General features: G+C 43.8%; 1 protein-coding gene across 2 annotated transcripts in view; it reads right to left on the bottom strand.

The window, feature by feature from the left end:
• The window catches only part of PALD1 (phosphatase domain containing paladin 1), a 323,546-nt gene extending 312,964 nt beyond the window's left edge, over positions 1-10,582 (bottom strand). For both annotated transcript variants that reach the window (XM_056530501.1, XM_056530504.1), the window contains exon 1: positions 9,612-10,582. The gene's annotated coding sequence lies outside the window, so the exon portion shown is untranslated. The remainder of the gene's footprint in view (positions 1-9,611) is intronic.
• Between the last annotated feature and the right edge of the window lie 11,924 nt (positions 10,583-22,506).

Genomic DNA, 22,506 nt, shown 5'->3' with positions numbered 1-22,506 from the left:
CGTTGGATAGCACGGAGTCCGGAGGGGCGTGGCCAATCTAAGACGGCAGAGAGTTTGTCTGGATCCATCTGTAGTCCCTGGCCAGAGACCAAATATCCTAGAAAAGGAAGAGATTGGCATTCAAACAGACATTTCTCAATTTTGGCATAGAGTTGGTTGTCACGAAGTCTCTGAAGAACCATACGGACATGCTGGCGGTGTTCTTCTAGATTGGCAGAAAAAATTAGGATATCGTCCAGATATACAACAACACAGGAGTATAACAGATCACGAAAAATTTCATTGACAAAGTCTTGGAAGACGGCAGGGGCGTTGCACAGGCCAAAGGGCATGACCAGATACTCAAAGTGTCCATCTCTGGTGTTAAATGCCGTTTTCCACTCGTCCCCCTCTCTGATGCGGATGAGGTTATAGGCGCCTCTTAAGTCCAATTTAGTAAAGATGTGGGCACCTTGGAGGCGATCAAAGAGTTCAGAGATGAGGGGTAAAGGGTAGCGGTTCTTAACCGTGATTTTATTAAGACCGCGGTAGTCAATGCAAGGACGTAGGGTGCCATCTTTTTTGGACACAAAGAAAAATCCGGCTCCGGCAGGAGAGGAGGATTTACGGATAAAGCCCTTTTTTAGATTCTCCTGGACGTATTCGGACATGGCAAGAGTCTCTGGGGCAGAGAGAGGATAAATTCTGCCCCGGGGTGGAGTAGTACCCGGGAGGAGGTCGATAGGGCAATCATAAGGCCTGTGAGGAGGTAGAGTCTCAGCTTGTTTTTTGCAGAAAACATCCGCGAAGTCCATATAGGCCTTAGGGAGACCGGTTACTGGAGGAACCACAGAGTTACGGCAAGGGTTACTGGGAACCGGTTTTAGACAGTTCTTGGAACAAGAGGACCCCCAACTCTTGATCTCCCCAGTGGACCAATCCAGGGTTGGGGAATGAAGTTGAAGCCAGGGAAGTCCAAGGAGAATTTCCGAGGTGCAATTGGGGAGGACCAAAAGTTCAATCCTCTCATGATGAGATCCGATGCACATAAGAAGGGGCTCCGTGCGGAAACGTATGGTACAGTCCAATCTTTCATTATTTACACAATTGATGTAGAGGGGTCTGGCGAGACTGGTCACCGGGATGTTGAACCTGTTGACGAGAGAGGCCAAAATAAAATTTCCTGCAGATCCAGAGTCCAAGAAGGCCACAGCAGGGAAGGAGAAGGCAGAGGCAGACATCCGCACAGGCACTGTAAGACGTGGAGAAGCAGAGTAGACATCAAGGACTGTCTCACCTTTGTGCGGAGTCAGCGTACGTCTTTCCAGGCGGGGAGGACGGATAGGACAATCCCTCAGGAAGTGTTCGGTACTAGCACAGTACAGGCAGAGGTTCTCCATACGGCGTCGTGTCCTCTCTTGAGGTGTCAGGCGAGACCGGTCGACCTGCATAGCCTCCACGGCGGAAGGCACAGGAACAGATTGCAGGGGACCAGAGGAGAGAGGAGCCGAGGAGGAGAAACGCCTCGTGCGAACAGAGTCCATATCTTGGCGGAGTTCCTGACGCCTTTCGGAAAAACGCATGTCAATGCGAGTGGCTAGGTGAATAAGTTCATGTAGATTAGCAGGAATTTCTCGTGCGGCCAGAACATCTTTAATGTTGCTGGATAGGCCTTTTTTGAAGGTCGCGCAGAGGGCCTCATTATTCCAGGACAATTCTGAAGCAAGAGTACGGAATTGTACGGCATACTCGCCAACGGAAGAATTACCCTGGACCAGGTTCAACAGGGCAGTCTCAGCAGAAGAGGCTCGGGCAGGTTCCTCAAAGACACTTCGGATTTCCGAGAAGAAGGAGTGTACAGAGGCAGTGACGGGGTCATTGCGGTCCCAGAGCGGTGTGGCCCATGACAGGGCTTTTCCGGACAGAAGGCTGACTACGAAAGCCACCTTAGACCTTCCAGTGGGAAACAGGTCCGACATCATCTCCAGATGCAGGGAACATTGGGAAAGAAAGCCACGGCAAAACTTAGAGTCCCCATCAAATTTATCCGGCAAGGATAGGCGTAGCCCAGGAGCGGCCACTCGCTGCGGAGGAGGTGCAGGAGCTGGCGGCGGAGATGACTGCTGAAGCTGTGGTAGTAACTGTTGTAGCATAACGGTCAGTTGAGACAGCTGTTGGCCTTGTTGCGCTATCTGTTGTGACTGCTGGGCGACCACCGTGGTGAGGTCAGCGACAACTGGCAGAGGAACTTCAGCGGGATCCATGGCCGGATCTACTGTCACGATGCCGGCTGGCAGGTAGTGGATCCTCTGTGCCAGAGAGGGATTGGCGTGGACCGTGCTAGTGGACCGGTTCTAAGCCACTACTGGTTTTCACCAGAGCCCGCCGCAAAGCGGGATGGTCTTGCTGCGGCGGTAGTGACCAGGTCGTATCCACTAGCAACGGCTCACCTCTCTGGCTGCTGAAGATAGGCGCGGTACAAGGGAGTAGTAGAAGCAAGGTCGGACGTAGCAGAAGGTCGGGGCAGGCAGCAAGGATCGTAGTCAGGGGCAACGGCAGAAGGTCTGGAAACACAGGCAAGGAACACACAAGGAACGCTTTCACTGGCACTAAGGCAACAAGATCCGGCAAGGGAGTGCAGGGGAAGTGAGGTGATATAGGGAAGTGCACAGGTGAACACACTAATTGGAACCACTGCGCCAATCAGCGGCGCAGTGGCCCTTTAAATCGCAGAGACCCGGCGCGCGCGCGCCCTAGGGAGCGAGGCCGCGCGCGCCGGGACAGAACAGATGGAGAGCGAGTCAGGTAGGGGAGCCGGGGTGCGCATCGCGAGCGGGCGCTACCCGCATCGCGAATCGCATCCCGGCTGGCAGCGGAATCGCAGCGCCCCGGGTCAGAGGACGTGACCGGAGCGCTGCAGCGGGGAGAGTGAAGCGAGCGCTCCGGGGAGGAGCGGGGACCCGGAGCGCTCGGCGTAACAGCATGTCATAGAAACGAAAAGCTATGTAAAGAATAAATACAACACTACAATGGTAATTAGACATATTCCCTGCCATTGTTTTGGAGTTACGCATTACACCCCATAGACAACATCATAACCTTTTGTTATGCAGAAGTGGGCCAGTTCCATTGTAGAACACAATAAGTCACTACTGTAGGGAATAATGAATTGACTTATTGTATCTGTGTTTCCTAACACTATTCTATTGTGCACATTTTATGCCTGGAAAATAGGCAATTACTTTGTGGTTACCTGGGTTATAATTGCTGATTGTAATGGGTTCCGGCAGAGGTCAACTTGACTTCATAGCACTTGTAGGTTATCCAAACTAGACAACTCCTTTAAGGATCTTTTTAAAAGGACCAATTACCAGCCAAATAAGCATTTGTAGGAACACTTATTCACAATAACTGGTCAATCAGCTGATGAACAAGAATGTGTTCATTCCTAAGACAATTGCATCTTTCTAGAAATTAAAATCATAATTCTTGGCCGCACATCGCCCTGTGTAAATAGAGGATGTGTGACCGACAATGATGAAATAAAAGGGCCAACCAAATAATGCAGCGAATGCTCATGTGACCTGGCATGCACGATAATTGAGCCATGTGAAGGATCATTAAAGGAGGACCAATCAACAGGATCAGCGCTTATTATCAGCACATCTTGGCCTGTATAAAAAAAAAGCCTTTTTTTTTTTTTTTTTAAATCAACTGGTGCCAGAAAGTTAAACAGACTTGTAAATTACTTCTATAAAAAATCTTAATCCTTACAGTACTTATTAGCTGCTAAATTCTAAAGAGGAAATTATTTTCTTTTTGGAACACAGATCTCTCTGCTGACATCATGAGCACAGTGCTCTCTGCTGACATCTCTGTCCATTTTAAGAACTGTCCAGAGTAGGAGAAAATCCCCATAGCAAACATATGCTGCTCTGGACAGTTCCTAAAATGGACAGAGATGTCAGCAGAGAGCACTGTGCTCATGATGTCAGCAGAGAGCTCTGTGTCCCAAAAAGAAAAGAATTTCCTCTGTAGTATTCAGCAGCTAATAAGTACTGGAAGGATTAAGATTTGTTAATAGAAGTAATTTACAAATCTCAAGATTAGGAAAGAGTCTGTATCAGCTCACCTGATCCCACACGTGCACGGCCAGCCTCTGGAGCAAAGCAAGTACAAACGAAGGGTGGAGCCAGCACTGAGTAAAAAGTGTAATCCTTTATTGAAATCCAAAGTTAAAATTCCATGGCAGGCAAGAAATGTAAACAAGGACAAAAAGGGCAATGGAGCATAGCTTGGAGTCCCAAACGCCAACGCGTTTCAGGCCATGTGGCCCTTAATCACGCCATGATTAAGGGCCACATGGCCTGAAACGTGTTGGCATTTGGGGACTCCAAGCTATATTCCATTGCACTTTTTGTCCTTGTTTACATTTTTTTTACCTGCCATGGAATTTTAACTTTGGATTTCAATAAAGGATTACACTTTTTACTCAGTGCTGGCTCCACCCTTCGTTTGTACTTAATTTACAAATCTGTTCTGGCACCAGTTGATTTAAAAAAAAAAATTCCACCGGAGTACCCCTTTAATATCATAAGAGGTTAAAACAGATCTGTTCTCATATTATGCAGGAGCCAACTGTTCAACCGGGATACTAGGAAAATTCCCAGTAGGCTGCCGGCCCTGTGGACCAGATCGCTGCCTTGTGTCGGCTGCCTGAGCAACCTTGTGTCGCCTGTCGTCCTGCTTGCACAGTAAAAACTACTAAAGGGGTTATCCACTAATAAGAAAAAAAAAGCTGCTATCTTCCCAAAAAAAAGCACTACCTCTGTTCTTAGGTTGTGTATGGTATTGCAGCTCAGTTCCATTAAAGAGAATAGAGCCAAGTTGTAATACCATACACAACCTGAGGACAGCTGTTTTTAAAAGAAATTAGATATTCTTTTCTATTTCTGGATATCCTCTTGTGTCTGTGAGGTTCAGGCTTCTCCCCTAATTCCCCAGGCCTTCAGTTCAGTAACTATGGGCAGTAAAGTGTATCTGACATGTCCTCTTGGCTTCCCTGGCTGCATGGAGCTTAAAGGAGTACTTCAGAGAAATATATATATGTAAAAGCTACAAAGCCACCACACTATCTGTATAATATTCCCTGTAAATCATCCTGCCTGATATGCATGGCTCTTATGGACTCTGTTGTCTTCTCAGGCTGCTTGATATACTTTGCATTCGTTCTCTCCCCTTGCTGACATCTCCCAGCAATCATTGCAGCTCTGCTCTGCCAGGTCCCATCCTCCTGCTCTGAGCAGCAAAGAGAGAGATTCAGTGTCTGATTGGCTAAGGCTGCACACACCTTCCAGTTCTCAGCACTAAAGGGAGCATGACTCATCAGTGCAGGGCAGAAATCATGTGGTCTGTGTCTTTCAGGAAAGTGGGGGCCACTTTCAGAGAGGGATTTGGACAGAGAAAAAGTGGATGAGGGGTTGATATCAATCCCTCAGTTATGCATTTAAGTGACATCCAAAGAGGGGAAACCGCTCTATATAGCTAAAGAATGATATTTAGACAATTAAATAGGTTGATGAGAGGGGAAGGATGTGCTATGGCTTTAGTTCCCGGAGTACACAATTGTGGTACAACAAAGTAACAGATAAACTAGTCAGAAGTGCAGTAAGTGTAATGACTGCAACAGTAATCTGGGGGGTATTTAGGGGTCTGGGGATATAAATGCATTTAGAGATGTAATGGATCTGGGGTTTGAGGAAAATAATGTAGTAGTAATTTAAGGATCTGGAATATAATGGATTTGAGGATATTCATTTATTTTGGGGTCTGGGAATTTAAATGTATTTAGAAGTCTTGAGATATGTATTTGGGGTCTGGGGATATGAATGTATTTAGGAGTCCGGAGATATGAATGTAGTAGGAGGAGGGGTGTCTGGGAATATGAATGTATTAGGAGGAGGGGTGTCTGGGGATATGAATGTAGTAGGAGGAGGGGTGTCTGGGAATATGAATGTATTAGGAGGAGGGTTGTCTGGGGATATGAATGTATTAGGAGGAGGGGTGTCTGGGAATATGAATGTATTAGGAGGAGGGGTGTCTGGGGATATGAATGTAGTAGGAGGAGGGGTGTCTGGGAATATGAATGTATTAGGAGGAGGGGTGGCTGGGGATATGAATGTATTTATGGGTCCTGGAATGTATCTGGGGTCTAGGGATATGAATGTATTTAGGAGTCTGGAGATTATGAATGTATTAGGAGGAGGGGTGTCTGGGGATATGAATGTATTAGGAGGAGGGGTGTCTGGGGATATGAATGTAGTAGGAGGAGGGGTGTCTGGGGATATGAATGTATTAGGAGGAGGGGTGTCTGGGGATATGAATGTAGTAGGAGGAGGGGTGTCTGGGGATATGAATGTATTAGGAGGAGGGGTGGCTGGGGATATGAATGTATTTATGGGTCCTGGAATGTATCTGGGGTCTGGGGATATGAATGTATTTAGGAGTCTGGAGATTATGAATGTATTAGGAGGAGGGGTGTCTGGGGATATGAATGTATTAGGAGGAGGGGTGTCTGGGGATATGAATGTAGTAGGAGGAGGGGTGTCTGGGGATATGAATGTATTAGGAGGAGGGGTGTCTGGGGATATGAATGTATTAGGAGGAGGGGTGGCTGGGGATATGAATGTATTTAGGGGTCCTGGAATGTATCTGGGGTCTGGGGATATGAATGTATTTAGGAGTCTGGAGATTATGAATGTATTAGGAGGAGGGGTGTCTGGGGATATGAATGTATTAGGAGGAGGGGTGTCTGGGGATATGAATATATTAGGAGGAGGGGTGTCTGGGGATATGAATGTAGTAGGAGGAGGGGTGTCTGGGGATATGAATGTATTAGGAGGAGGGGTGGCTGGGGATATGAATGTATTTAGGGGTCCTGGAATGTATCTGGGGTCTGGGGATATGAATGTATTTAGTGGGTCCTAAATGTGAATATATGTAGGGGTCTGGGGATGTAAATGTGTTTGAGGTCTGGGGATATAATTTTTTTTTCTGAGTCTAGGGTATGAATTAATTTGTTTCTACAGAGACTAGAGGTGACTGCAGAAGTGAGTGGCCAAAAGTGTTTTAGCAGGAAACTCTGAAATCGTCTTGAAGGTCTGGGCCAGAGAAGACATCATCTGCAAGTCATTGGATTCTAGCTGTCACCTCTGCTGACCGGTCTATTATAGTAAATAATTCTAGTAAACATGAGATGATAATTCTGGAGCATCTATATTTTGAACTCTGTGTGGTGCTCTTCCTTTGTTATTCCACCTGATAATATAAGACTGCGGCCTGGCCTACAAGGAAACATTTCTTGCCTAGATCAGGATTTGTATGTGGGCTGGTGGAGTTTGTGTTCCAAGGCTGCTGTTTTGTCCCAGTCCAGTCTTGATACTGTGCATTATCAATCTCACCCCAACAAGCTTTCTACGGTGTTTCATCTCCCTAAGTTCTATGCTCTGCTAATAATCTAAGACTAATGGTGCCCATACGCCTCAGACTAAAGTTGGCCAAACCTGCTGCTTATGGCAGGATTGGCCAACTGTCTAGAGTGTATGGCGGCCTTCTGACTCTGTACAGACAGAAGGCATTGGTGGAGAGAAAGGTTGGGGATGTTGGATATTCGCTGCTTGACCTTTTTGTTCTGGGAGGGATAAGCTGGCACCAGAGCTGTCTGGTTGCAGCCTACCCCTCCCCATAGAGAAAACTTGAACAAAGGTTTGTCTACAGTTATATAAACTGTATGGCCACCTTGACATCTTTTATAATCCCAACCTCTCACTCCCCTTCCCAATACATAATAGTCCTTAGGCATGTAATAGCCCAGACAATCAGGTTATTTCCCATATTTTTTTAAGAGTGCCTTAAAAAAAAACATACCTTTTGACAGGCTATCCACATTTTCTAATCAGGCTGCCTTTCATTTGTCAACCCCCTTCATTTTACAGTACGCCTACGCACTCCTTGCACTTCATCTTTTCATGCACACAGATACTGGTAAGTGACTGACTCATGCAGCTTGTATGTATATCTCTTTATTTTATTAGAGACGGCTGGACCATTGTCCAACCCAAACACTTATTGCTTCTAGTATGACCACAATCTCCTCCTAGATTATAAACTTTTATGAGCAGGGCCCAAACTATTCTTCTTTGAATTGTTTGTACTGTGTAATGTCCGACTTTTTGTGTACCTGTACCCTGAATATGTTGGTGGTATATAGTTTTTTTTTTATTAATATCAGTATGTTGTACTGTAAGCACAAAAACAGATATAAGTTTTAGCGATTCTACACACTGACCGATAAATCTTATCTATTGCAGCACTAAACATGAAAGGCATAGGACAAAAAAAGAGCAGCTAATTTTACTGAAGACTCTCAGAACCGGAGACAAAGTAATGATAATAGGACAGACAGTGTCCTGGACTTCCTTTCAGTAATCACATTAAAGAACATTATATTTAGCCTTTCCCCGGACTGAAACGGCTGATAACAGTGAATAATAGATTGTGATCTAAACAGCATATGAACATAGTATTTTTCTTGTGTAACTATTAGAGTGAATATTACAAGAACCATATTGCTGTTTTTACATAGCAGAGCAGATGATATATTTTTCTTTTCCACTGTCAAATATAAACCCAAATATAAGCTTTGTAGGACCATAATGCAGAGAACAATTAGATGGTTGAATGGCCATATAGTATAATGTAAGTAAATGACTACTACATCTGCAGAGTTTAACAAGGTTAGTTGTCCTGTGGTTCTAAGCTGTGGTAAGTTTCTACACACCATCTGAACTGGGAAGGTTACTGGAAAAGTCAGTATGTGCTTCCTTTGCATCTGTATCAGCATTATATATATATATATATATATAGCAGAAAAAAAATTGCAGCACTCCAAATTCAATGCAAAAGGTGTAGGATTTATTAGCCTGGCGGCATAGCTGCCGCCAGGCTAATAAATCCTACACCTTTTGCATCGAATTTGGAGTGCTACAATTTTTTCTCTGCTGTGTATCCTTTGACCCGTTACCTGGGACTAGGAATTGCTGGCACCCATCACCATTTTTTCTTTTTTTGGGTTGTTCTGCTCCACATCTACTTTGGCTATATATATATATATATATATATATATATATATATATATATAAAGACTGGAATTATTTGACTACCTAAAACTGACAAATCGGCATCCGTAAATCTAATGTAGGATTAATTCAAAATTTTGTGTCACTATTGCAACACCGGCAGATGGCAGCTGCCAGCGTGCAGCACATTCCGCTGCTTACCTTGGTGCCCACTCAGCTTCCCCTCCCCGTTGCAGACTCTAGACATCCTCCTCTGTAGTGTTTTGAGTGACAACAAATTCTGGCACACCACACAGGGGCCACACGCATGCACAGGCTGTTGAGGATCCGCGCACATCACTGATTCCTGCCCTTCTCCAATCCCTCCCAGGCACCACCTTTATTAGAGATCTTCTTCTATGGTGTCTGAGCAATAGTGTAATTGGACTATAAGTGAAGGTATCTGCTAATGATCTTATTTGCTGTGTTATCATTTTCCAGATCCAAGCAACTTACCTGCCTCTGTCTCTGCTTACACCTTGATGATTATCCAATGTAAAACTCGGACTGTTGATCAAAGCCACTTAGCTCTGCTACTAACACCTGCACAGCTACATCAGACTCTGTTTTACTATCTACATAATCAGATTGCTCCTCCTGCCTGTCTCCCTGATGTTTGGCACCAAGGCTTTCTGGCTTGCCTGGCCAGCTGCTACCTAACTAGGACCACTCTTTCGGTAGCAACCTCGTATCTTCCCTGCAACAAAAGTCCAGCTTCCTCATCCTGGAGTGTGACCAAGGTTGAAAATAATGGGATTACTTAGAATTCACTCCCAAATTTGGCCCAAAGCCAAATCAGTAAGAGGAATAGCGGGTCCACACCCATTGGGGCACTTTAACCATTCTGTTTTATAGGACTTAGCTTTCATGGGATAGTGTCATATTGTTAACAAGTGATTCATTGATAAGAGGAATAACAAAGAAATTGTATAACACAGAATTCTAAGAAAAAGGTGTTCCGGAATTGCTGTATTATGGTCAACAATTTCTCTTTAATCGTAAGACAATAATGAGTACCCCATGGATATGAGCATGTAAACACTAATTTGTACAGATTAACTACATCAATTGCTAATAATAAAATGCCAGGTTACTATGACCATTGCCAGAACTCAATGCTTCTCTATCAGGAAATTATTTTCAGCATGTCAAAATTCTTGTGATTGCCATGTTGCCTTTTCCCCCACAAAGAATTCTTGTTATAATAAGCTATTTGGATACATGCAATATTGTATGATCATACGGTGCCTCCTTTCTAACAAATCATTCATGTTTCTGCACTGGGAGGTGCCCCAGTCAACTAGAAATGTGAAGTGGAAATCTCCAGAAACAATGACAACTTGTTAGGCCAAACAACGTCACAAAGTCTGTCAAAAAACGGCAAAGCAAGGGAGATTTATCAAAACCTGTGCAAAGGAAAAGTTGCCCAGTTGCCCAGTTGCCCATAGCAACCAATCAGATTGCTTCTTTCATTTTGCACAGGCCTTGTTAAAAATGAAATAAGTGAGCTGATTGGTTGCTATGGGCAATTGGGCATCTTTTCCCCTAGAAAGGTTTTGATAATTATATGGGGGGAGATTTATGAAAACCTGTGCAGAGGAATACTTGCCCACTTGCCCATAGCAACCAATCAGCTTGCTTCTTTCATTTTTATGAAGGCCTGTGAAAAATGAAAGAAGCAATCTGATTGGTTGCTATGGGCAACTGGGCAAGTTTTCCTCTGCACATGTTTTGATAAATCTCCCCCCAATGGAGAGTAAAAGTCTTCTATTACCAACTACAACAATCTATTCAGTTCAGATGTGCCTCTGGAAGCAATATCTGCTCAAGAATGTCATGAGTTACTTGAACTGAGTTTACATGGCTGGGCAACCACACACACAGGCTTCATATGTGAATATATCATTCCAGTGGTTTGGGAAAAGCCCTAAAAATGTAAGTTCTATAAAAAGGTAAATCCATTGGCCTCTTCTTAAAGGGAAACATTATTGTATCACTGTATCCTCAATCCAATGAATAAGCCATGAGTGTCTGATCCCTGGGGTCTGACTACTAGGACCCCTGCAACCTCCTGTATGGGACCCCTGCTCTCACCTCCAGGCCCTCACCCTCGTAGACGTTCAGGTGCTGAGGAGAAGTGACATCCCATTCAGCCAATCACTGGCAGAATCCATTGGATAGGGGATAACTTCTTAAGTGGAGTACCCCTTAAAGTCTTCCAATGAAACTGACAAGGGAGCCCTTTATTCTGCTGATCAATTATATAGTTTAAATGGTTAAAAAAAAGTTCAACCTAAAACCAAACTATGTTGGGTTTTAGGTTGGAAGAGGAAGGCAAAAAGAAACCTATGAAGCTGATGCCAATTGCCCTAACACAAAGGAAAAACTTCTTCCCATCTCCAGTATCACAATAAATCCCTGGAATAACATTTAATCCAGATAAATCTAGTATCCATAATATGTAATAGTATATTTTTCCATTAAAAACATCCAGGCCCCCCTTTGAACTTGTTACTCATATTAGACTCCTGTGTATGTAGTGGCTTATTACTCATATTGGTCTAGAGTTTTAACGCTTGAACTTTGGCGCTTTATGATAACTTGTTCTTCTAACATTCAGTTTTACTGTTACCCCTACTGTATCTGGCATGACAGGAACAAAAAAAGGATGTTTACGTAACTCTCATCCTTTTCTGGCGATGACTATGACCGATCCTGTCTTAATGTTCACAAAGATAACAATCAGAGCATGTCGCCATTTGTTAATGATTTTAAACACTGTTACCCAAATACAAGGACATTAAGGAATGCATGTTTATTGCACTATAAATTGTTACATTCATGTGTTTGAATGGATAGTCTGTGGTGTTAGTAAGTATATAAGTAAATAATATGATGGAAGTAACTGTGAAATAAACTTCTATTTTGTGCCTCTGTATTTACTACATTTCACATTTCTTCAGCACACCACCTAAGTCTCCTTTCATTTTAAAGGGGTTATCCAGGAAAAAACTTTTTTTCATACATCAACTGGCTCCAGAAAGGTAAACAGATTTGTAAATGATGTCTATTAAAAAATCGTAAACCTTTCAGTACTGATGAGCTGCTGAAGTTGAGTTGTTCTTTTCTGTCTAAATGCTCTCTAATGACACCTGTCTCGGGAACTGTCCAGAGTAGAAGCAAATCCCCATAGCAAACCTCTTCTACTCTGTGCAGTTCCTGAGACAGCATAGAGCACTGTTGCCAGACAGAAAAGAACAACTCAACTTCAGCAGCTGATAATTATTGGAAGGATTAAGATTTTTTAATAGAAGTAATTTACAAATCTGTTTAACTTTCTGGAGCCAGTTGATATCAAAATTTTTTTTTTCCTGGGATACCCCTTTAAGGCTAAGTTTCCAGAAGTGGATCCATAAGGGAGGAGAAGTGTAAGTCCTTCCTTTATATGTCCTATTCCTTTTTAATGCACTTCTGGCTTTGGGTCAAAAACTGCAGCGGCGGGTTTCCAAAAACTGCCAGGAAAAAAAAAACAAGGGGAAACTTAGCTTAAGAGTAGCCATCATTGAAGAAATAAAGTCCACATGTGTTAATGCCCAAAAATTCATGAAAAAAGTGACTGACGAAAGGGTCTATAAGTGGATGCACCACAGTTCAGTCATTGCTCTCACAGCTGCTGAAATATACCACTCACCATAGAAAATGCATGCATATTGCCATTTGATTTTATCTTATTTGAAAGAATACAGCAGGTAAAATAAGTATTGAACACGTAACCATTTTTCTCACTAAATATATTTTGCCATTAAAGGGATACTCCACCCCTGGCATCTTATCCCGTATCCAAAGGATAGGTTATAAGATGATAGATCGCCGCAGTCCCACTGCTGGGGACCCCGGGGATCGCCGCTGCGGCACACCGCCATAGTTACTGCACAGAGCGAGTTCGCTCTGTGCGTAATGACGGGCGATACAGGGGCCGGAGCAGCATGATGTCATGGCTCCGCCCCTCATGACATCACGGCCCATCCCCTTAATGCAAGTCTATGGCAGGGGGCGTGATGACCGCCACGCCCCCTCCCATAGACTTGTATTGACGGGGGCGGGTCGTGACATCACAAGGGGCGGAGCCGTGATGTAACGGTGCTCGGGCCCCTGTATTGCCCGTCAGCGATCTCGCTCTGCGCAGTAATTATAGCAGGGTGCTGCAGCAGCGATCCCCGGAGTCCCCAGCAGCGGGACCCCGGCGATCTGACATCTTATCCCCTATCCTTTGGATAGGGGATAAGATGTCTAGGGGCGAAGTACCCCTTTAAATTTTCAGCAAATGTTTCTCACAACCCAAGTAATTCATACAAACAAATAAAACCAAAACAAATAAGCTCCAAAATTAAGTTATGGAAAAAGTTAATTTAAAAGTTAATTAAGGAAAAAGTATTGAACACATGAAGAAAGAGAGGTGCAAAAAGGCAAGGAAAGCCAAGATAACAGCTGAAACCTATCAGTTATTAAACAGCAACCCAGTCCCTTGTCAGTGCAAATTAAAATTAACTGGTCTCATTGCCAAGGTGTCACAAAAGACACGTCATGATGGATAAAGGAAAAGAGCAGTCTCAAGACCCTTCCAACCAACAGTGTTGGTTATAGGTGCATTTCTAAGCTTTTGAATGTTCCAGTGATCACTGTTGGGGCCATAGTACATAAGTTAAAAGAAAATATTTCACAATAAATTTGCCTCAACCAGGTGCATCTCACAAGATTTCTGACAGAGGAGTAAAAAGAATAATCTAAAGAGCTGTCCGAAAGCCAAGGACCACTTGTGAAGCTTCAAAAAGACCTGGAATTAGCAGGTACTGTTGTCTCAAAGAAGATAATGAGTAACGCACTCCACCACCATGGCCTGTATGCACATCACCACACAAGACTCCATTGCTGAATCAAATGTATGTTAGAGTTTGTTAAAAGTTTCCTTCACAACATTTGAAAAAGGTAGTGAAATACTGGGAGGATATAATGTGGGCAGATAAGATAAAATGTAACTGTTTGGATGCCATAATACACATGTATGGAGTAGAAATGGCACTGCACATCAGCCTAAAAGCATCATACCAACAGTGAAGTCTGGAGGTGGGAACATCATGGTGTGGGGCAGCTTGTCAGCAAATGGTACTGGCAAACTTCACACAATTGAAAGAAGGATGAATGGGCAAATTTACTGAGACATTGTTGACAAAAATCTGCTGCCATCTACCACCTAGAATGATGAAGATAACACAAGGGTGGGCATTTCAGCAAGACAATGATCTCTTAAATGGATTTTAAGCTGCTAGAATGGCCCAGCCAATCACCTGACCTATATCCCATTGAGAATCTATAGAAAAAAAAAATTAAGATCATGATTCATAGAGAGGCCAACAAAACCTTCAAGATTGGAAGACTGTGGAAAATGGGCCAAAATCCCACCAGAGCAAGGCATGAAACTAGTTGCTCCTAACAGGAGGTGACTTGAAGCTGTCATTACCAACAAAGACTTTTGTACAAAGGACTAAATAAATATCAGTAAGTGTGTTCAATACTTTTTGCCTGTGAAATTTCATATTAATACACATAACTTATTTTATAAGCTTGTTAATTTTAGTTTCTGGATGAATTAATCAGGTTGTTACCAACATCTGGTGAAAATTTCATGCCAATCGAATCTTTGGAAATATATTTAGTGAGAAAAATGGTGACATGTTCAATACTTATTTCCAACTGTAAATGTCCTCACAGGCTATGCCTTAGGCTAAAGGGGCCATGCAGCCTTCAAAATTGATGGCCTGTCTTTAGGATAACCCTTCAGTATTAGGCTGGGTCCACACTACGTTTTGTCCCATACGGGAGCGCATACGGCAGGAGGGAGCTAAAACCTCACGCTCCCGTATGTGACCGTATGCGTTCCCGTATGCCATTCACTTCAATGAGCCGACCGGAGTGAAACGTTCGGTCCGGTCGGCTCATTTTTGCGCCGTATGCGCTTTTAAACCGGACCTAAAACTGTGGTCAACCACGGTTTTAGGTCCGGTTGTAAAAGCGCATACGGCGCAAAAATGAGCCGACCGGACCGAACGTTTCACTCCGGTCGGCTCATTGAAGTGAATGGCATACGGGAACGCATACGGTCACATACGGGAGCGCGAGGTTTTAGCTCCCTCCTGCCGTATGCGCTCCCGTATGGGACAAAACGTAGTGTGGACCCAGCCTAAGACCGGTGGTATCCAGACTCCTTGTTTTCCCCACCAGTCTAAGACTATACTGTGTTTGTGTGAGCACTGCAGCCATGTTTACATCTTAGTTTACATCCGTACAATTTGCAGCAGTGGTGCAAGGTATGGCAGCATTGTCTGAATTGAGTGAACAATGAATTCAGATCTATGGATAATACCGAGATCACAAGGGTTGAAACTCCCAAATATGGGGAAACCGCTATCTACAGCTACTACTCTGTGAAGCAGCTACAGGCTCACTCATATTCAACGAGCGCACCAAGTTAAATGTGTTCCTCTAGTAACCAGCTCGCTGGGTATTGATTTTAATATATATATATATATATATATATATATATATATATATATATATATATATATGTGCTGTTTTTTATTATTATGTATTTGTGTATATGTCACTATGGTTATACATGCACTAAGCGTATTTATAGCATACTTACCTATGGCATGACATAGCCAAGAGCCTGGAGAAATGCCCATTGGCATGAAACGGCTGCTGTAGTCCAGATGTGACGCTCCTGCACAATCTGCCCTGCATGTATCTGCAGACAGATGTTGGTTGCATAATGTTTCAGTTGGAAAAAGCATCTTTCACAATTATTTATGGTGAGTGCTCCATTGTCTGCTCTTTATAGACTGAACTGTTCTTTAGAGTCTATACGTGAAGTACCATCTGAAATACTGATATCTTTCCATGGGTTGGTTCTCATCTGAGAGATCCAGTGCTCTGTAATGTTGGCAGTGCCAAGTATTACCTGCTATTCTTTAGTTTTTTTTTTGTTTTTTTTGTTACTTTTCAATGCATTCACTATTGATAATACAGTATATAGAATATTGGGTAGATTAGATAGGCCGATTGATTTCTATCTGCTGACACATATTGTATGTGTTGTGATGAACACAAAATAAATAAATACTCTGGGCATCTACAGTATATGTTTTATTTTATTACTTTGTTGTACAGCATTTACCATGAAGCATAAATAACATCATATTTTAATAGATTAAAGATAATGTGATGATAGCCATGATGTTTCTTTTGTCATGATTTACATTATATAGTAAAGGAAACGTTTATTACCTCCCAATCCTCTACAGATGTTAGCTCTGTTCCCACTCTACAATCATTCTATACCTCCCTTTTTCCCTTGGCTGGTCTAGTTCAGAATTGCTAGAATTTTCCGGTATCATATACACAATGCTTTCCTGCACATGTATATTCCCCGTCCTACCAGCTGACTCATCTTTTCTTAAACACATGTCTGGATTCCAGTATAAAGTGGTTGGGAAACTACACACTAATTTAAGGTTTGCCCAAACCTTGCCGAGGTACTGAGATGCACTGTACCCCTAGTGCCTAATAACAGTAAATAGCAAGAGACTAATCAGACCCCAAGGCAAGGATGGCTATGTTATGTATATGTTTGATGTTGGTGATAATGTTAACCCCTTAAGGACCAGGCCATTTTATACCTTAAGGACCGGAGCGTTTTTTGCAATTCTGACCACTGTCACTTTAAACATTAATAACTCTGGAATGCTTTTAGTTATCATTCTGATTCCGAGATTGTTTTTTCGTGACATATTCTACTTTAACTTAGTGGTAAAATTTTATGGTAACTTGCATCCTTTCTTGGTGAAAAATCCCAAAATTTGATGAAAAAAATGAAAATTTTGCATTTTTCTAACTTTGAAGCTCTCTGCTTGTAAGGAAAATGGATATTCAAAATATATTTTTTTTGGGTTCACATATACAATATGTCTACTTTATGTTTGCATCATAAAATTTATGAGTTTTTACTTTTGGAAGACACCAGAGGGCTTCAAAGTTCAGTAGCAATTTTGAAATTTTTCACAAAATTTTCAAACTCGCTATTTTTCAGGGACCAGTTCAGTTTTGAAGTGGATTTGAAGGGTCTTCATATTAGAAATACCCCACAAATGACCCCATTATAAAAACTACACCCCCTAAAGTATTCAAAAAAACATTCAGTAAGTGTATTAACCCTTTAGGTGTTTCACAGGAATAGCAGCAAAGTGAAGGAGAAAATTCAAAATCTTCATTTTTTACACTCGCATGTTCTTGTAGACCCAATTTTTGAATTTTTGCAAGGGATAAAAAGGAGAAAATTTTTACTTGTATTTGAAACCCAATTTCTCTCGAGTAAGCACATACCTCATATGTCTATGTTAATTGTTCGGCGGGCGCAGTAGAGGGCTCAGAAGGGAAGGAGCGACAAATGGTTTTTGGGGGGCATGCCGCATTTAGGAAGCCCCTATGGTGCCAGGACAGCAAAAAAAAAACACATGGCATACCATTTTGGAAACTAGACCCCTCAGGGAACGTAACAAGGGGTAAAGTGAACCTTAATACCCCACAGGTGATTCACGACTTTTGCATATGTAAAAAAAATATATATTTTTTTTACCTAAAATGCTTGGTTTCCCAAAAATTTTACATTTTAAAAAAGGGTAATAGCAGAAAATACCCCCCAAAATTTGAAGCCCAATTTCTCCCGATACAGAAAACACCTCGCATGGGGGTGAAAAGTGCTCTGCTGGTGCACTACAGGTCTCAGAAGAGAAGGAGTCACATTTGGCTTTTTGAAAGCAAATTTTGCTCTGGGGGCATGCCGCATTTAGGAAGCCCCTATGGTGCCAGAACAGCAAAAAAAAACACATGGCATACCATTTTGGAAACTAGACCCCTCGGGGAACGTAACAAGGGGTAATGTGAACCTTAATACCCTACAGGTGTTTCACGACTTTTGCATATGTAAAAAAATATATATTTTTTTTACCTAAAATGCTTGGTTTCCCAAAATTTTTACAATTTTAAAAAGGGTAATAGCAGAAAATACCCCCCAAAATTTGAAGCCCAATTTCTCCCGATTCAGAAAACACCCCATATGGGTGTGAAAAGTGCTCTGCTGGCGCACTACAGGTCTCAGAAGAGAAGGAGTCACATTTGGCTTTTTGAAAGCGAATTTTGCTCTGGGGGCATGCCGCATTTAGGAAGCCCCTATGGTGCCAGGACAGCAAAACAAAACCACATGGCATACCATTTTGGAAACTAGACCCCTCGGGGAACGTAACAAGGGGTAATTTGAACCTTAATACCCTACAGGTGTTTCACGACTTTTGCATATGTAAAAAAATATATATTTTTTTTACCTAAAATGCTTGTTTTCCCAAAAATTTTACATTTTTAAAAGGGTAATAGCAGAAAATACCCCCCAAAATTTGAAGCCCAATTTCTCCCGAGTACGGCGATACCCCATATGTGGCCCTAAACTGTTGCCTTGAAATACGACAGGGCTCCAAAGTGAGAGCGCCATGCGCATTTGAGGCCTAAATTAGGGACTTGCATAGGGGTGGACATAGGGGTATTCTACGCCAGTGATTCCCAAACAGGGTGCCTCCAGCTGTTGTAAAACTCCCAGCATGCCTGGACAGTCAACGGCTATCTGGCAATACTGGGAGTAGTTGTTTTGCAACAGCTGGAGGCTCCGTTTTGGAAACAGTGGCGTACCGGACGTTTTTCATTTTTATTGGGGAGGGGGGTTGTATAGGGGTATGTGTATATGTAGTGTATTTTACTTTTTATTTTATTTTTTGTTAGTGTAGTGTAGTGTTTTTAGGGTACAGTCGCACGGGCGGGGGGTTCACAGTAGTTTCTCGCTGGCAGTTTGAGCTACGGCAGAAAATTTGACGCAGCTCAAACTTGCAGCCGGATACTTACTGTAATCCTCCGCCCATGTGAGTGTACCCTGTACGTTCACATTGGGGGGGGGGAACATCCAGCTGTTGCAAAACTATAAACTCCCAGCATGTACGGTCTATCAGTGCATGCTGGGAGTTGTAGTTTTGCAACCGTTGGAGGCTCCGTTTTGGAAACAGTGGCGTACCAGACGTTTTTCATTTTTATTGGGGAGGGGAGGGGGGTTGTATAGGGGTATGTGTATACGTAGTGTTTTTTACTTTTTATTTTATTGTGTGTTAGTGTAGTGTAGTGTTTTTAGGGTACAGTCACACGGGCGGGGGTTCACAGTAGTTTCTCGCTGGCAGTTTGAGCTGCGGCAGAAATTTTGCCGCACCTCAAACTTGCAGCCGGATACTAACTGTAATCCTCCGCCCATGTGAGTGTACCCTGTACGTTCACATTGGGGGGGGAACATCCAGCTGTTGCAAAACTACAACTCCCAGCATGTACGGTCTATCAGTGCATGCTGGGAGTTGTAGTTTTGCAACAGCTGGAGGCACACTGGTTGTGAAACACCGAGTTTGGTAACAAACTCAGTGTTTGCAACCAGTGTGCCTTCAGCTGTTGCAAAAGCTACAACCCCCAGCATGTACGGACAGCGGAAGGGCATGCTGGGTGTTGTAGTTATGCAACAGCTGGAGGCATACTACTTTGGCTGGGGATGCTGGGGATTGTAGTTATGCAACAGCTGGAGACACACTGGTTTACTACTTAACTCAGTGTGCCTTCAGCTGTTGCAAAACTACAACTCTCAGCAGTCACCGACAGCCAACGGGCATGCTGGGAGTTGTAGTTATGCAACCACCAGATGCACCACTACAACTCCCAGCATGCACTTTAGCTGATTGTGCAAGCTGGGAGTTGTAGTTACACAACAGCTGAAGGTACACTTTTCCATAGAAAGAATGTGCCTCCAGCTGTTGCAAAACTACAAGTCCCAGCATGCCCATAAGGGCATGCTGGGAGTTGTGGTGGTCTGCCTCCTGCTGTTGCATAACTACAAAAAGGGCATGCTGGGCATGCTGGGAGCTGTTGCTAAGCAACAGCAGGAGGCTGTCACTCACCTCCAACGATCCTCGCCGCACAGGTCAGTCCCTCGTCGTCTCCGCCGCCGCCGCTGCTCCTGGGGCCCCGATCCCAACAGGGGCGCCGGGGATCGGGGTCCCCAGCACCCGGGGTGCACGTCCCGCACCCGCTCACGTCCTCCGGAAGAGGGGCGGAGCGGGTTGCGGGAGTGACACCCGCAGCAGGCGCCCTGATTGGTCGGCCGGTAATCCGGCCGACGAATCAGGGCGATCGTGAGGTGGCACCAGTGCCACCTCACCCCTGCTGGCTCTGGCTGATCGGGGCCGTCTCTGACGGCCCCGATCAGCCAATAATTCCGGGTCACCGGGTCACTGGAGACCCGATTGACCCGGAATCCGCCGCAGATCGCTGGACTGAATTGTCCAGCGATCTGCGGCCATCGCCGACATGGGGGGTCATAATGACCCCCCTGGGCGATATGCCCCGATGCCTGCTGAACGATTTCAGCAGGCATCGGGGACCGGCTCCGCTCCAGATGGTTGCGGGGGGCCGGTAAAACACATGACGTTCTCATACGTCATGTGTCCTTAAGGACTCGGAAATGGAGACGTATGAGAACGTCATGTGTCCTTAAGGGGTTAAAGGACAACTGAGGGATGTGGCTGGTAAAATAAGTGATTAATTATTTATACAATAAATCGTGCAATATTGAATGTAACCAAATTCCCAAGCAGGGCCCTTGCTATGGGGATGTATACTAGGTGGTATGGTGACAATAATGCAAATATACACTACTAAAGGGAACACTTAAACAACACAATGTAACTCCAAGTCAATCACACTTCTGTGAAATCACACTGTCTACTCAGGAAGCAACACTGATTGACAATCAATTTCACATGCTGTTGTGCAAATGGAACAGACAACAGGTGGAAATCCTTTAGGCAATTAGCAAGACACTCTGGTGTTCGCGTGAGGCAGGGAGCTTGCAGCGGAGGTTAAACTGAAGATTCGATTGTCCGGGAATCACATCGGTTGCACGCGCCGGGAGTATTGCTCCGGCCGGAAAGCGTCTCACCGGCGCGGCGCACGCCGAGCAGCGGAACAAGTTGCAGTAATGCCTGGGCACTGTGCAGTGACATCACTTAGTGTCATAGGGCATGAGGATTAGATCCTATGCATTTCGGATAGTACGCTATCCATCCTCAGGGATCCCTGAGGAAGGATAGTGTACTATACGAAATGCATAGGATCTAATCCCCATGCCCTATGACACTAAGTGACATCACTGCACAGTGCCCAGGCATTACTGCAACTTTTTCCGCTGCTCGGCGTGCGCCACGCCGGTGAGACGCTTTCCGGCCGGAGCGATACTCCCGGCGCGTGCAACCGCTGTCATTCCCGGACAATCGAATCTTCAGTTTAACCTCCGCTGCAAGCTCCCTGCATCCTGCAAACACCGGCACGGCAGCCGGTACGCGATCCCTGCTGAAGTCGGAGACCGCGATATTACCATAAGGAACACGGAGGTACTGCACTATGATAGTAGATCTGAACCAATAATAACTTTATTAACAAATAGATTGTATCGTTTCTTGTGCTATTGAAGATAAAAGTTACACTGATACAATAGTAACAGGGAGCAATCTATGAGGACACCTGCAGTATATCCAGATACGGTGTGTTCATGCTTCATTTTTCTGTCAGTTACAGCGTCCAGCATTTTTGTGAATGACAAGCTACCTCTAAGTATCTAATCGGACATTGCTACAGAATACCTACATAGCACTTTTAAGTAAGTGACAAATCATCCTCGTGTACATATTAAATATATGAGCCACCACCTGCACGAATGGAGTAGTTTGCGTATTAGTCTATTTATTTATAATTTGTTTGCTATTTTCAGTGGAATCCCTCACCAACATTGAATACCCCCCCTATTAACTCCCACATCCAGGACAAAACTGATCATCACTTGTTCAGTAAGTTGTCTAATACCATCTATATATTTATTTCTGTGCGCCGAGTCGCAAATACATAAATAGATTGTTGTTGTCTACCTGTACCCTGGGGGATTTGCCAGGACCCTCTTAGCGACCAATTGGCTGCCAGAATTAACCCCTTCATGACCCAGCCCATTTTCACCTTCATGACCTGGGCATTTTTTGAAAATCTGACCATTGTCACTTTAAACATTAATAACTCTGGAATGCTTTTACTTATCATTCTGATTCCGAGATTGTTTTTTCGTGACATATTCTACTTTATGTTATTGGTAAAATTTCACTGATATTTGTAT

This window comes from Hyla sarda, chromosome 7 (genome assembly GCF_029499605.1).
Source record: "Hyla sarda isolate aHylSar1 chromosome 7, aHylSar1.hap1, whole genome shotgun sequence".
NCBI classification, from domain to species: Eukaryota; Metazoa; Chordata; class Amphibia; order Anura; family Hylidae; genus Hyla; species Hyla sarda.
This window is presented reverse-complemented; position numbering and strand designations above follow the sequence as displayed.